The sequence below is a fragment of the Brienomyrus brachyistius genome, unplaced genomic scaffold, assembly GCF_023856365.1.
Source record: "Brienomyrus brachyistius isolate T26 unplaced genomic scaffold, BBRACH_0.4 scaffold55, whole genome shotgun sequence".
NCBI classification, from domain to species: Eukaryota; Metazoa; Chordata; class Actinopteri; order Osteoglossiformes; family Mormyridae; genus Brienomyrus; species Brienomyrus brachyistius.
The window spans coordinates 1,849,212-1,863,770 of record NW_026042330.1 but is presented as its reverse complement, the minus strand read 5'-3'; the positions used below and the strand labels follow the sequence as shown (position 1 = coordinate 1,863,770).

The 14,559-nt window shown below is 39.9% G+C and overlaps 14 non-coding genes across 14 annotated transcripts; all 14 read left to right on the top strand.

Annotated features, from left to right (window-relative positions):
- The first annotated feature begins 24 nt into the window (after positions 1-24).
- On the top strand, positions 25-96 carry trnap-ugg (transfer RNA proline (anticodon UGG)). Its single transcript has one exon. It is a non-coding gene; the product is annotated as a tRNA-Pro (tRNA).
- Positions 97-1,746: 1,650 nt separating this feature from the next.
- Positions 1,747-1,818, top strand: trnap-ugg (transfer RNA proline (anticodon UGG)). The gene has a single exon. It is a non-coding gene; the product is annotated as a tRNA-Pro (tRNA).
- A 788-nt stretch (positions 1,819-2,606) lies between these two features.
- Positions 2,607-2,678, top strand: trnap-ugg (transfer RNA proline (anticodon UGG)). Its single transcript has one exon. It is a non-coding gene; the product is annotated as a tRNA-Pro (tRNA).
- A 787-nt stretch (positions 2,679-3,465) lies between these two features.
- On the top strand, positions 3,466-3,537 carry trnap-ugg (transfer RNA proline (anticodon UGG)). Its single transcript has one exon. It is a non-coding gene; the product is annotated as a tRNA-Pro (tRNA).
- A 1,650-nt stretch (positions 3,538-5,187) lies between these two features.
- Positions 5,188-5,259, top strand: trnap-ugg (transfer RNA proline (anticodon UGG)). Its single transcript has one exon. It is a non-coding gene; the product is annotated as a tRNA-Pro (tRNA).
- A 788-nt stretch (positions 5,260-6,047) lies between these two features.
- On the top strand, positions 6,048-6,119 carry trnap-ugg (transfer RNA proline (anticodon UGG)). Its single transcript has one exon. It is a non-coding gene; the product is annotated as a tRNA-Pro (tRNA).
- Positions 6,120-6,906: 787 nt separating this feature from the next.
- On the top strand, positions 6,907-6,978 carry trnap-ugg (transfer RNA proline (anticodon UGG)). The gene has a single exon. It is a non-coding gene; the product is annotated as a tRNA-Pro (tRNA).
- Positions 6,979-8,628: 1,650 nt separating this feature from the next.
- On the top strand, positions 8,629-8,700 carry trnap-ugg (transfer RNA proline (anticodon UGG)). Its single transcript has one exon. It is a non-coding gene; the product is annotated as a tRNA-Pro (tRNA).
- A 788-nt stretch (positions 8,701-9,488) lies between these two features.
- On the top strand, positions 9,489-9,560 carry trnap-ugg (transfer RNA proline (anticodon UGG)). The gene has a single exon. It is a non-coding gene; the product is annotated as a tRNA-Pro (tRNA).
- Positions 9,561-10,347: 787 nt separating this feature from the next.
- trnap-ugg (transfer RNA proline (anticodon UGG)) lies at positions 10,348-10,419 on the top strand. The gene has a single exon. It is a non-coding gene; the product is annotated as a tRNA-Pro (tRNA).
- A 788-nt stretch (positions 10,420-11,207) lies between these two features.
- trnap-ugg (transfer RNA proline (anticodon UGG)) lies at positions 11,208-11,279 on the top strand. The gene has a single exon. It is a non-coding gene; the product is annotated as a tRNA-Pro (tRNA).
- Positions 11,280-12,066: 787 nt separating this feature from the next.
- trnap-ugg (transfer RNA proline (anticodon UGG)) lies at positions 12,067-12,138 on the top strand. Its single transcript has one exon. It is a non-coding gene; the product is annotated as a tRNA-Pro (tRNA).
- A 788-nt stretch (positions 12,139-12,926) lies between these two features.
- On the top strand, positions 12,927-12,998 carry trnap-ugg (transfer RNA proline (anticodon UGG)). Its single transcript has one exon. It is a non-coding gene; the product is annotated as a tRNA-Pro (tRNA).
- A 788-nt stretch (positions 12,999-13,786) lies between these two features.
- Positions 13,787-13,858, top strand: trnap-ugg (transfer RNA proline (anticodon UGG)). Its single transcript has one exon. It is a non-coding gene; the product is annotated as a tRNA-Pro (tRNA).
- Positions 13,859-14,559: the final 701 nt, after the last annotated feature.

The window sequence follows — 14,559 nt, the reverse complement described above, 5'->3', positions numbered from 1 at the left end:
AGCGTAACCCTAGCCCATATCGGGGGCTCGTTGGTCTAGGGGTATGATTCTCGCTTTGGGTGCGAGAGGTCCCGGGTTCAAATCCCGGACGAGCCCACGTGCTGTGATGGGAACTAAACTGCGTTCCTTGCCTTGCACGGCAGGTGCTCCAAACAAGGCTGACTTCTGTGTTTATGCGAGAATTGTTGAAGCACTACAATTTTTGACCATAAGAGAGATTGCCAAATTCAAAATTATATTACGACCGATGCTAGTATGCAATGCAGCCTAACTTATGGCCATTTGAGCTCATCCTGATTCTCCCTCCACCCAATATGGCAAAATTCTCAATTGACCAATTTTTGCTTTTGTTTCAAGTCAACTTTTACATTTGCAAAGACATTGTTGAAGGGATATATGCAAAAATGTTTAAAGAATGAAAAATGCTAATGAGCACAATACAGCATAGCAATAGACATTGAGCATAAAAGAGCAAACTTGCTTAATATTTGCAATGCACGACAGCAAGAAGGTCTAAAACAGAATTTCTGCCAAGATATTTTAAATACTGATTGTATTATTGATTGTAATCTTCAGTGACCATTCAGCATTAAACAGCAGTCTTGCTCTTTGCACTTTTACTAAATTGAATATTTCTGTGCCTCTTGCATTACCAATGGACTTTATAAGACAGCAAATCAAACCCATTAACGATTTAAGAAACGCCGAGATCCTGCTGTCGCTTAAAGTCTGAATTTCTGATTGCCATATAGAAAACTTTTGTCTTTGCGCAACAGATTGCATACGGAAATTTCACAGTGGAATTTAATGGCGCCATGTAAATATATATAATTAAAAGGACTCTGAGCTGCATCCCAGGCAGAGCGTAACCCTAGCCCATATCGGGGGCTCGTTGGTCTAGGGGTATGATTCTCGCTTTGGGTGCGAGAGGTCCCAGGTTCAAATCCCAGACGAGCCCAAGTGCTGTGATGGGAACTAAACTGCATCCCTTGCCTTGCACGGCATGTGCTCCAAACGAGGCTGACTTCTGTGTTTATGCGAGAATTGTTGAAGCACTACAATTTTTGACCATAAGAGAGATTGCCAAATTCAAAATTATATTACGACCGATGCTAGTATGCAATGCAGCCCAACTTATGGCCATTTGAGCTCATCCTGATTCTCCCTCCACCCAAAATGGCAAAATTCTCAATTGACCAATTTTTGCTTTTGTTTCAAGTCAACTTTTACATTTCCAAAGATGTTGTTGAAGGGATATATACAAAAATATTTAAAGAATGAAAAATGCTAATCAGCACAATACAGCATAGCAATAGACATTGAGCATAAAAGAGCAAACTTGCTTAATATTTGCAATGCACGACAGCAAGAAGGTCTAAAACAGAATTTCTGGCAAGATATTTTAAATACTTTCTATTATTGATTGTAATCTTCAATGACCATTCAGCATTAAACAGCAGTCTTGCTCCTTGCACATTTACTAAATTGAACATTTCTGTGCCTCTTCCATTACCAATGGTCTTTATAAGACAGCAAATCAAACCCATTAACGATTTAAGAAACGCTGAGATCCTGCTGTCGCTTAAAGTATGAATTTCTGATTGCCATATAGAAAACTTTTGTCTTTGCGCAACAAATTGCATACGGAAATTTCACAGTGGAATTTAATGGCGCCATGTAAATGTATATAATTAAAAGGACTCTGAGCTGCATCCCAGGCAGAGCGTAACCCTAGTCCATATCAGGGGCTCGTTGGTCTAGGGGTATGATTCTCGCTTTGGGTGCGAGAGGTCCCGGGTTCAAATCCCGGACGAGCCCACGTGCTGTGGTAGGAACCAAACTGGGTTCCTTGCCTTGCACGGCAGGTGCTCCAAACCAGGCTGACTTCTGTGTTTATGCGAGAATTGTTGAAGCACTACAATTTGTGACCATAAGAGAGATTGCCAAGTTCAAAATTATATTACGACCGATGCTAGTATGCAATGCAGCCTAACTTATGGCCAATTGAGCTCATCCTGATTCTGCCTCCACCCAAAATGGCAAAATTCCCAATTGACCAATTTTTGCTTTTGTTTCAAGTCAACTTTTACATTTCCAAAGACGTTGTTGAAGGGATATATGCAAAAATGTTTAAAGAATGAATAATGCTAATGAGCACAATACAGCATAGCAATAGACATTGACCATAACAGAGCAAACTTGCTTAATATTTGCAATGCACGACAGCAAGAAGGTCTAAAACAGAATTTCTGCCAAGATATTTTAAATACTTTCTATTATTGCTTGTAATCTTCAGTGACCATTCAGCATTAAACAGCAGTCTTGCTCCTTGCACATTTACTAAATTGAACATTTCTGTGCCTCTTGCATTACCAATGGTCTTTATAAGACAGCAAATCAAACCCATTAACGATTTAAGAAACGCTGAGTTCCTGCTGTCGCTTAAAGTATGAATTTCTGATTGCCATATAGAAAACTTTTGTCTTTGCGCAACAGAATTCATACGGAAATTTCACAATGAAATTTAATGGCGCCCTGTAAAAACGTAGAATTAAAAGGACTCTGAGCTGCATCCCAGGCAGTGCGTAACCCTAGCCCATATCGGGGGCTCGTTGGTCTAGGGGTATGATTCTCGCTTTGGGTGCGAGAGGTCCCAGGTTCAAATCCCGGACGAGCCCACGTGCTGTGATGGGAACCAAACTGGGTTCCTTGCCTTGCACGGCAGGTGCTCCAAACGAGGCTGACTTCTGTGTTTATGCGAGAATTGTTGAAGCACTACAATTTGTGACCATAAGAGAGATTGCCAAGTTCAAAATTATATTACGACCAATGCTAGTATGCAATGCAGTCTAACTTATGGCCATTTGAGCTCATCCTGATTCTGCCTCCACCCAAAATGGCAAAATTCCCAATTGACCAATTTTTGCTTTTGTTTCAAGTCAACTTTTACATTTCCAAAGACGTTGTTGAAGGGATATGTGCAAAAATGTTTAAAGAATGAAAAATGCTAATGAGCACAATACAGCATAGCAATAGACATTGACCATGAAAAGCAAACTTGCTTAATATTTGCAATGCTCGACAGCAAGAAGGTCTGAAACAGAATTTCTGCCAAGATATTTTAAATACTTTCTATTATTGATTGTAATCTTCAGTGACCATTCAGCATTAAACAGCATTCTTGCTCCTTGCACTTTTACTAAATTGAACATTTCTGTGCCTCTTGCATTACCAATGGTCTTTATAAGATAGCAAATCAAACTCATTAACGATTTAAGAAACGCCGAGATCCTGCTGTCGCTTAAAGTCTGAATTTCTGATTGCCATATAGAAAACTTTTGTCTTTGCGCAACAGATTGCATACGGAAATTTCACAGTGGAATTTAATTGCGCCATGTAAATATATATAATTAAAAGGACTCTGAGCTGCATCCCAGGCAGTGCGTAACCCTAGCCCATATCGGGGGCTCGTTGGTCTAGGGGTATGATTCTCGCTTTGGGTGCGAGAGGTCCCGGGTTCAAATCCCGGACGAGCCCACGTGCTGTGATAGGAACCAAACTGGTTTCCTTGCCTTGCACGGCAGGTTCTCCAAACCAGTCTGACTTCTGTGTTTATGCGAGAATTATTGAAGCACTACAATTTGTGACCATAAGAGAGATTGCCAAGTTCAAAATTATATTACGACCGATGCTAGTATGCAATGCAGCCTAACTTATGGCCATTTGAGCTCATCCTGATTCTGCCTCCACCCAAAATGGCAAAATTCCCAATTGACCAATTTTTGCTTTTGTTTCAAGTCAACTTTTACATTTCCAAAGACATTGTTGAAGGGATATATGCAAAAATGTTTAAAGAATGAATAATGCTAATGAGCACAATACAGCATAGCAATAGACATTGACCATAACAGAGCAAACTTGCTTAATATTTGCAATGCACGACAGCAAGAAGGTCTAAAACAGAATTTCTGCCAAGATATTTTAAATACTGATTGTATTATTGATTGTAATCTTCAGTGACCATTCAGCATTAAACAGCAGTCTTGCTCTTTGCACTTTTACTAAATTGAATATTTCTGTGCCTCTTGCATTACCAATGGACTTTATAAGACAGCAAATCAAACCCATTAACGATTTAAGAAACGCCGAGATCCTGCTGTCGCTTAAAGTCTGAATTTCTGATTGCCATATAGAAAACTTTTGTCTTTGCGCAACAGATTGCATACGGAAATTTCACAGTGGAATTTAATGGCGCCATGTAAATATATATAATTAAAAGGACTCTGAGCTGCATCCCAGGCAGAGCGTAACCCTAGCCCATATCGGGGGCTCGTTGGTCTAGGGGTATGATTCTCGCTTTGGGTGCGAGAGGTCCCAGGTTCAAATCCCAGACGAGCCCAAGTGCTGTGATGGGAACTAAACTGCATCCCTTGCCTTGCACGGCATGTGCTCCAAACGAGGCTGACTTCTGTGTTTATGCGAGAATTGTTGAAGCACTACAATTTTTGACCATAAGAGAGATTGCCAAATTCAAAATTATATTACGACCGATGCTAGTATGCAATGCAGCCCAACTTATGGCCATTTGAGCTCATCCTGATTCTCCCTCCACCCAAAATGGCAAAATTCTCAATTGACCAATTTTTGCTTTTGTTTCAAGTCAACTTTTACATTTCCAAAGATGTTGTTGAAGGGATATATACAAAAATATTTAAAGAATGAAAAATGCTAATCAGCACAATACAGCATAGCAATAGACATTGAGCATAAAAGAGCAAACTTGCTTAATATTTGCAATGCACGACAGCAAGAAGGTCTAAAACAGAATTTCTGGCAAGATATTTTAAATACTTTCTATTATTGATTGTAATCTTCAATGACCATTCAGCATTAAACAGCAGTCTTGCTCCTTGCACATTTACTAAATTGAACATTTCTGTGCCTCTTCCATTACCAATGGTCTTTATAAGACAGCAAATCAAACCCATTAACGATTTAAGAAACGCTGAGATCCTGCTGTCGCTTAAAGTATGAATTTCTGATTGCCATATAGAAAACTTTTGTCTTTGCGCAACAAATTGCATACGGAAATTTCACAGTGGAATTTAATGGCGCCATGTAAATGTATATAATTAAAAGGACTCTGAGCTGCATCCCAGGCAGAGCGTAACCCTAGTCCATATCAGGGGCTCGTTGGTCTAGGGGTATGATTCTCGCTTTGGGTGCGAGAGGTCCCGGGTTCAAATCCCGGACGAGCCCACGTGCTGTGATAGGAACCAAACTGGGTTCCTTGCCTTGCACGGCAGGTGCTCCAAACCAGGCTGACTTCTGTGTTTATGCGAGAATTGTTGAAGCACTACAATTTGTGACCATAAGAGAGATTGCCAAGTTCAAAATTATATTACGACCGATGCTAGTATGCAATGCAGCCTAACTTATGGCCAATTGAGCTCATCCTGATTCTGCCTCCACCCAAAATGGCAAAATTCCCAATTGACCAATTTTTGCTTTTGTTTCAAGTCAACTTTTACATTTCCAAAGACGTTGTTGAAGGGATATATGCAAAAATGTTTAAAGAATGAATAATGCTAATGAGCACAATACAGCATAGCAATAGACATTGACCATAACAGAGCAAACTTGCTTAATATTTGCAATGCACGACAGCAAGAAGGTCTAAAACAGAATTTCTGCCAAGATATTTTAAATACTTTCTATTATTGCTTGTAATCTTCAGTGACCATTCAGCATTAAACAGCAGTCTTGCTCCTTGCACATTTACTAAATTGAACATTTCTGTGCCTCTTGCATTACCAATGGTCTTTATAAGACAGCAAATCAAACCCATTAACGATTTAAGAAACGCTGAGTTCCTGCTGTCGCTTAAAGTATGAATTTCTGATTGCCATATAGAAAACTTTTGTCTTTGCGCAACAGAATTCATACGGAAATTTCACAATGAAATTTAATGGCGCCCTGTAAAAACGTAGAATTAAAAGGACTCTGAGCTGCATCCCAGGCAGTGCGTAACCCTAGCCCATATCGGGGGCTCGTTGGTCTAGGGGTATGATTCTCGCTTTGGGTGCGAGAGGTCCCAGGTTCAAATCCCGGACGAGCCCACGTGCTGTGATGGGAACCAAACTGGGTTCCTTGCCTTGCACGGCAGGTGCTCCAAACGAGGCTGACTTCTGTGTTTATGCGAGAATTGTTGAAGCACTACAATTTGTGACCATAAGAGAGATTGCCAAGTTCAAAATTATATTACGACCAATGCTAGTATGCAATGCAGTCTAACTTATGGCCATTTGAGCTCATCCTGATTCTGCCTCCACCCAAAATGGCAAAATTCCCAATTGACCAATTTTTGCTTTTGTTTCAAGTCAACTTTTACATTTCCAAAGACGTTGTTGAAGGGATATGTGCAAAAATGTTTAAAGAATGAAAAATGCTAATGAGCACAATACAGCATAGCAATAGACATTGACCATGAAAAGCAAACTTGCTTAATATTTGCAATGCTCGACAGCAAGAAGGTCTGAAACAGAATTTCTGCCAAGATATTTTAAATACTTTCTATTATTGATTGTAATCTTCAGTGACCATTCAGCATTAAACAGCATTCTTGCTCCTTGCACTTTTACTAAATTGAACATTTCTGTGCCTCTTGCATTACCAATGGTCTTTATAAGATAGCAAATCAAACTCATTAACGATTTAAGAAACGCCGAGATCCTGCTGTCGCTTAAAGTCTGAATTTCTGATTGCCATATAGAAAACTTTTGTCTTTGCGCAACAGATTGCATACGGAAATTTCACAGTGGAATTTAATTGCGCCATGTAAATATATATAATTAAAAGGACTCTGAGCTGCATCCCAGGCAGTGCGTAACCCTAGCCCATATCGGGGGCTCGTTGGTCTAGGGGTATGATTCTCGCTTTGGGTGCGAGAGGTCCCGGGTTCAAATCCCGGACGAGCCCACGTGCTGTGATAGGAACCAAACTGGTTTCCTTGCCTTGCACGGCAGGTTCTCCAAACCAGTCTGACTTCTGTGTTTATGCGAGAATTATTGAAGCACTACAATTTGTGACCATAAGAGAGATTGCCAAGTTCAAAATTATATTACGACCGATGCTAGTATGCAATGCAGCCTAACTTATGGCCATTTGAGCTCATCCTGATTCTGCCTCCACCCAAAATGGCAAAATTCCCAATTGACCAATTTTTGCTTTTGTTTCAAGTCAACTTTTACATTTCCAAAGACATTGTTGAAGGGATATATGCAAAAATGTTTAAAGAATGAATAATGCTAATGAGCACAATACAGCATAGCAATAGACATTGACCATAACAGAGCAAACTTGCTTAATATTTGCAATGCACGACAGCAAGAAGGTCTAAAACAGAATTTCTGCCAAGATATTTTAAATACTGATTGTATTATTGATTGTAATCTTCAGTGACCATTCAGCATTAAACAGCAGTCTTGCTCTTTGCACTTTTACTAAATTGAATATTTCTGTGCCTCTTGCATTACCAATGGACTTTATAAGACAGCAAATCAAACCCATTAACGATTTAAGAAACGCCGAGATCCTGCTGTCGCTTAAAGTCTGAATTTCTGATTGCCATATAGAAAACTTTTGTCTTTGCGCAACAGATTGCATACGGAAATTTCACAGTGGAATTTAATGGCGCCATGTAAATATATATAATTAAAAGGACTCTGAGCTGCATCCCAGGCAGAGCGTAACCCTAGCCCATATCGGGGGCTCGTTGGTCTAGGGGTATGATTCTCGCTTTGGGTGCGAGAGGTCCCAGGTTCAAATCCCAGACGAGCCCAAGTGCTGTGATGGGAACTAAACTGCATCCCTTGCCTTGCACGGCATGTGCTCCAAACGAGGCTGACTTCTGTGTTTATGCGAGAATTGTTGAAGCACTACAATTTTTGACCATAAGAGAGATTGCCAAATTCAAAATTATATTACGACCGATGCTAGTATGCAATGCAGCCCAACTTATGGCCATTTGAGCTCATCCTGATTCTCCCTCCACCCAAAATGGCAAAATTCTCAATTGACCAATTTTTGCTTTTGTTTCAAGTCAACTTTTACATTTCCAAAGATGTTGTTGAAGGGATATATACAAAAATATTTAAAGAATGAAAAATGCTAATCAGCACAATACAGCATAGCAATAGACATTGAGCATAAAAGAGCAAACTTGCTTAATATTTGCAATGCACGACAGCAAGAAGGTCTAAAACAGAATTTCTGGCAAGATATTTTAAATACTTTCTATTATTGATTGTAATCTTCAATGACCATTCAGCATTAAACAGCAGTCTTGCTCCTTGCACATTTACTAAATTGAACATTTCTGTGCCTCTTCCATTACCAATGGTCTTTATAAGACAGCAAATCAAACCCATTAACGATTTAAGAAACGCTGAGATCCTGCTGTCGCTTAAAGTATGAATTTCTGATTGCCATATAGAAAACTTTTGTCTTTGCGCAACAAATTGCATACGGAAATTTCACAGTGGAATTTAATGGCGCCATGTAAATGTATATAATTAAAAGGACTCTGAGCTGCATCCCAGGCAGAGCGTAACCCTAGTCCATATCAGGGGCTCGTTGGTCTAGGGGTATGATTCTCGCTTTGGGTGCGAGAGGTCCCGGGTTCAAATCCCGGACGAGCCCACGTGCTGTGATAGGAACCAAACTGGGTTCCTTGCCTTGCACGGCAGGTGCTCCAAACCAGGCTGACTTCTGTGTTTATGCGAGAATTGTTGAAGCACTACAATTTGTGACCATAAGAGAGATTGCCAAGTTCAAAATTATATTACGACCGATGCTAGTATGCAATGCAGCCTAACTTATGGCCAATTGAGCTCATCCTGATTCTGCCTCCACCCAAAATGGCAAAATTCCCAATTGACCAATTTTTGCTTTTGTTTCAAGTCAACTTTTACATTTCCAAAGACGTTGTTGAAGGGATATATGCAAAAATGTTTAAAGAATGAATAATGCTAATGAGCACAATACAGCATAGCAATAGACATTGACCATAACAGAGCAAACTTGCTTAATATTTGCAATGCACGACAGCAAGAAGGTCTAAAACAGAATTTCTGCCAAGATATTTTAAATACTTTCTATTATTGCTTGTAATCTTCAGTGACCATTCAGCATTAAACAGCAGTCTTGCTCCTTGCACATTTACTAAATTGAACATTTCTGTGCCTCTTGCATTACCAATGGTCTTTATAAGACAGCAAATCAAACCCATTAACGATTTAAGAAACGCTGAGTTCCTGCTGTCGCTTAAAGTATGAATTTCTGATTGCCATATAGAAAACTTTTGTCTTTGCGCAACAGAATTCATACGGAAATTTCACAATGAAATTTAATGGCGCCCTGTAAAAACGTAGAATTAAAAGGACTCTGAGCTGCATCCCAGGCAGTGCGTAACCCTAGCCCATATCGGGGGCTCGTTGGTCTAGGGGTATGATTCTCGCTTTGGGTGCGAGAGGTCCCAGGTTCAAATCCCGGACGAGCCCACGTGCTGTGATGGGAACCAAACTGGGTTCCTTGCCTTGCACGGCAGGTGCTCCAAACGAGGCTGACTTCTGTGTTTATGCGAGAATTGTTGAAGCACTACAATTTGTGACCATAAGAGAGATTGCCAAGTTCAAAATTATATTACGACCAATGCTAGTATGCAATGCAGTCTAACTTATGGCCATTTGAGCTCATCCTGATTCTGCCTCCACCCAAAATGGCAAAATTCCCAATTGACCAATTTTTGCTTTTGTTTCAAGTCAACTTTTACATTTCCAAAGACGTTGTTGAAGGGATATGTGCAAAAATGTTTAAAGAATGAAAAATGCTAATGAGCACAATACAGCATAGCAATAGACATTGACCATGAAAAGCAAACTTGCTTAATATTTGCAATGCTCGACAGCAAGAAGGTCTGAAACAGAATTTCTGCCAAGATATTTTAAATACTTTCTATTATTGATTGTAATCTTCAGTGACCATTCAGCATTAAACAGCATTCTTGCTCCTTGCACTTTTACTAAATTGAACATTTCTGTGCCTCTTGCATTACCAATGGTCTTTATAAGATAGCAAATCAAACTCATTAACGATTTAAGAAACGCCGAGATCCTGCTGTCGCTTAAAGTCTGAATTTCTGATTGCCATATAGAAAACTTTTGTCTTTGCGCAACAGATTGCATACGGAAATTTCACAGTGGAATTTAATTGCGCCATGTAAATATATATAATTAAAAGGACTCTGAGCTGCATCCCAGGCAGTGCGTAACCCTAGCCCATATCGGGGGCTCGTTGGTCTAGGGGTATGATTCTCGCTTTGGGTGCGAGAGGTCCCGGGTTCAAATCCCGGACGAGCCCACGTGCTGTGATAGGAACCAAACTGGTTTCCTTGCCTTGCACGGCAGGTTCTCCAAACCAGTCTGACTTCTGTGTTTATGCGAGAATTATTGAAGCACTACAATTTGTGACCATAAGAGAGATTGCCAAGTTCAAAATTATATTACGACCGATGCTAGTATGCAATGCAGCCTAACTTATGGCCATTTGAGCTCATCCTGATTCTGCCTCCACCCAAAATGGCAAAATTCCCAATTGACCAATTTTTGCTTTTGTTTCAAGTCAACTTTTACATTTCCAAAGACATTGTTGAAGGGATATATGCAAAAATGTTTAAAGAATGAATAATGCTAATGAGCACAATACAGCATAGCAATAGACATTGACCATAACAGAGCAAACTTGCTTAATATTTGCAATGCACGACAGCAAGAAGGTCTAAAACAGAATTTCTGCCAAGATATTTTAAATACTTTCTATTATTGATTGTAATCTTCAGTGACCATTCAGCATTAAACAGCAGTCTTGCTCCTTGCACATTTACTAAATTGAACATTTCTGTGCCTCTTGCATTACCAATGGTCTTTATAAGACAGCAAATGAAACCCATTAACGATTTAAGAAACGCTGAGATCCTGCTGTCGCTTAAAGTCTGAATTTCTGATTGCCATATAGAAAACTTTTGTCTTTGCGCAACAGAATTCATACGGAAATTTCACAATGAAATTTAATGGCGCCCTGTAAAAACGTAGAATTAAAAGGACTCTGAGCTGCATCCCAGGCAGTGCGTAACCCAAACCCATATCGGGGGCTCGTTGGTCTAGGGGTATGATTCTCGCTTTGGGTGCGAGAGGTCCCAGGTTCAAATCCCGGACGAGCCCACGTGCTGTGATGGGAACCAAACTGGGTTCCTTGCCTTGCACGGCAGGTGCTCCAAACGAGGCTGACTTCTGTGTTTATGCGAGAATTGTTGAAGCACTACAATTTGTGACCATAAGAGAGATTGCCAAGTTCAAAATTATATTACGACCAATGCTAGTATGCAATGCAGCCTAACTTATGGCCATTTGAGCTCATCCTGATTCTGCCTCCACCCAAAATGGCAAAATTCCCAATTGACCAATTTTTGCTTTTGTTTCAAGTCAACTTTTACATTTCCAAAGACGTTGTTGAAGGGATATGTGCAAAAATGTTTAAAGAATGAAAAATGCTAATGAGCACAATACAGCATAGCAATAGACATTGACCATAAAAAGCAAACTTGCTTAATATTTGCAATGCGCGACAGCAAGAAGGTCTGAAACAGAATTTCTGCCAAGATATTTTAAATACTTTCTATTATTGATTGTAATCTTCAGTGACCATTCAGCATTAAACAGCATTCTTGCTCCTTGCACTTTTACTAAATTGAACATTTCTGTGCCTCTTGCATTACCAATGGTCTTTATAAGACAGCAAATCAAACTCATTAACGATTTAAGAAACGCCGAGATCCTGCTGTCGCTTAAAGTCTGAATTTCTGATTGCCATATAGAAAACTTTTGTCTTTGCGCAACAAATTGCATACGGAAATTTCACAGTGGAATTTAATGGCGCCATGTAAATATATATAATTAAAAGGACTCTGAGCTGCATCCCAGGCAGAGCGTAACCCTAGTCCATATCAGGGGCTCGTTGGTCTAGGGGTATGATTCTCGCTTTGGGTGCGAGAGGTCCCGGGTTCAAATCCCGGACGAGCCCACGTGCTGTGATAGGAACCAAACTGGGTTCCTTGCCTTGCACGGCAGGTGCTCCAAACCAGGCTGACTTCTGTGTTTATGCGAGAATTGTTGAAGCACTACAATTTGTGACCATAAGAGAGATTGCCAAGTTCAAAATTATATTACGACCGATGCTAGTATGCAATGCAGCCTAACTTATGGCCATTTGAGCTCATCCTGATTCTGCCTCCACCCAAAATGGCAAAATTCCCAATTGACCAAATTTTGCTTTTGTTTCAAGTCAACTTTTACATTTCCAAAGACGTTGTTGAAGGGATATATGCAAAAATGTTTAAAGAATGAATAATGCTAATGAGCACAATACAGCATAGCAATAGACATTGACCATGAAAGAGCAATCTTGCTTAAGATGTGCAATGCACGACAGCAAGAAGGTCTAAAACAGAATTTCTGCCAAGATATTTGAAATACTTTCTATTATTGATTGTAATCTTCAATGACCATTCAGCATTAAACAGCAGTCTTGCTCCTTGCACATTTACTAAATTGAACATTTCTGTGCCTCTTCCATTACCAATGGTCTTTATAAGACAGCAAATCAAACCCATTAATGATTTAAGAAACGCTGAGATCCTGCTGTCGCTTAAAGTCTGAATTTCTGATTGCCATATAGAAAACTTTTGTCTTTGCGCAACAGATTGCATACGGAAATTTCACAGTGGAATTTAATGGCGTCATGTAAATATATATAATTAAAAGGACTCTGAGCTGCATCCCAGGCAGAGCGTAACCCTAGCCCCTATCGGGGGCTCGTTGGTCTAGGGGTATGATTCTCGCTTTGGGTGCGAGAGGTCCCGGGTTCAAATCCCGGACGAGCCCACGTGCTGTGATGGGAACTAAACTGCGTTCCTTGCCTTGCACGGCAGGTGCTCCAAACAAGGCTGACTTCTGTGTTTATGCGAGAATTGTTGAAGCACTACAATTTTTGACCATAAGAGAGATTGCCAAATTCAAAATTATATTACGACCGATGCTAGTATGCAATGCAGCCTAACTTATGGCCATTTGAGCTCATCCTGATTCTCCCTCCACCCAATATGGCAAAATTCTCAATTGACCAATTTTTGCTTTTGTTTCAAGTCAACTTTTACATTTGCAAAGACATTGTTGAAGGGATATATGCAAAAATGTTTAAAGAATGAAAAATGCTAATGAGCACAATACAGCATAGCAATAGACATTGAGCATAAAAGAGCAAACTTGCTTAATATTTGCAATGCACGACAGCAAGAAGGTCTAAAACAGAATTTCTGGCAAGATATTTTAAATACTTTCTATTATTGATTGTAATCTTCAGTGACCATTCAGCATTAAACAGCAGTCTTGCTCTTTGCACTTTTACTAAATTGAATATTTCTGTGCCTCTTGCATTACCAATGGACTTTATAAGACAGCAAATCAAACCCATTAACGATTTAAGAAACGCCGAGATCCTGCTGTCGCTTAAAGTCTGAATTTCTGATTGCCGTATAGAAAACTTTTGTCTTTGCGCAACAGATTGCATACGGAAATTTCACAGTGGAATTTAATGGCGCCATGTAAATATATATAATTAAAAGGACTCTGAGCTGCATCCCAGGCAGAGCGTAACCCTAGCCCATATCGGGGGCTCGTTGGTCTAGGGGTATGATTCTCGCTTTGGGTGCGAGAGGTCCCGGGTTCAAATCCCAGACGAGCCCAAGTGCTGTGATGGGAACTAAACTGCGTCCCTTGCCTTGCACGGCAGGTGCTCCAAACGAGGCTGACTTCTGTGTTTATGCGAGAATTGTTGAAGCACTACAACTTTTGACCATAAGAGAGATTGCCAAATTCAAAATTATATTACGACCGATGCTAGTATGCAATGCAGCCTAACTTATGGCCATTTGAGCTCATCCTGATTCTCCCTCCACCCAAAATGGCAAAATTCTCAATTGACCAATTTTTGCTTTTGTTTCAAGTCAACTTTTACATTTCCAAAGACGTTGTTGAAGGGATATATACAAAAATATTTAAAGAATGAAAAATGCTAATGAGCACAATACAGCATAGCAATAGACATTGAGCATAAAAGAGCAAACTTGCTTAATATTTGCAATGCACGACAGCAAGAAGGTCTAAAACAGAATTTCTGGCAAGATATTTCAAATACTTTCTATTATTGATTGTAATCTTCAATGACCATTCAGCATTAAACAGCAGTCTTGCTCCTTGCACATTTACTAAATTGAACATTTCTGTGCCTCTTCCATTACCAATGGTCTTTATAAGACAGCAAATCAAACCCATTAACGATTTAAGAAACGCTGAGATCCTGCTGTCGCTTAAAGTATGAATTTCTGATTGCCATATAGAAAACTTTTGTCTTTGCGCAACAAATTGCATACGGAAATTTCACAGT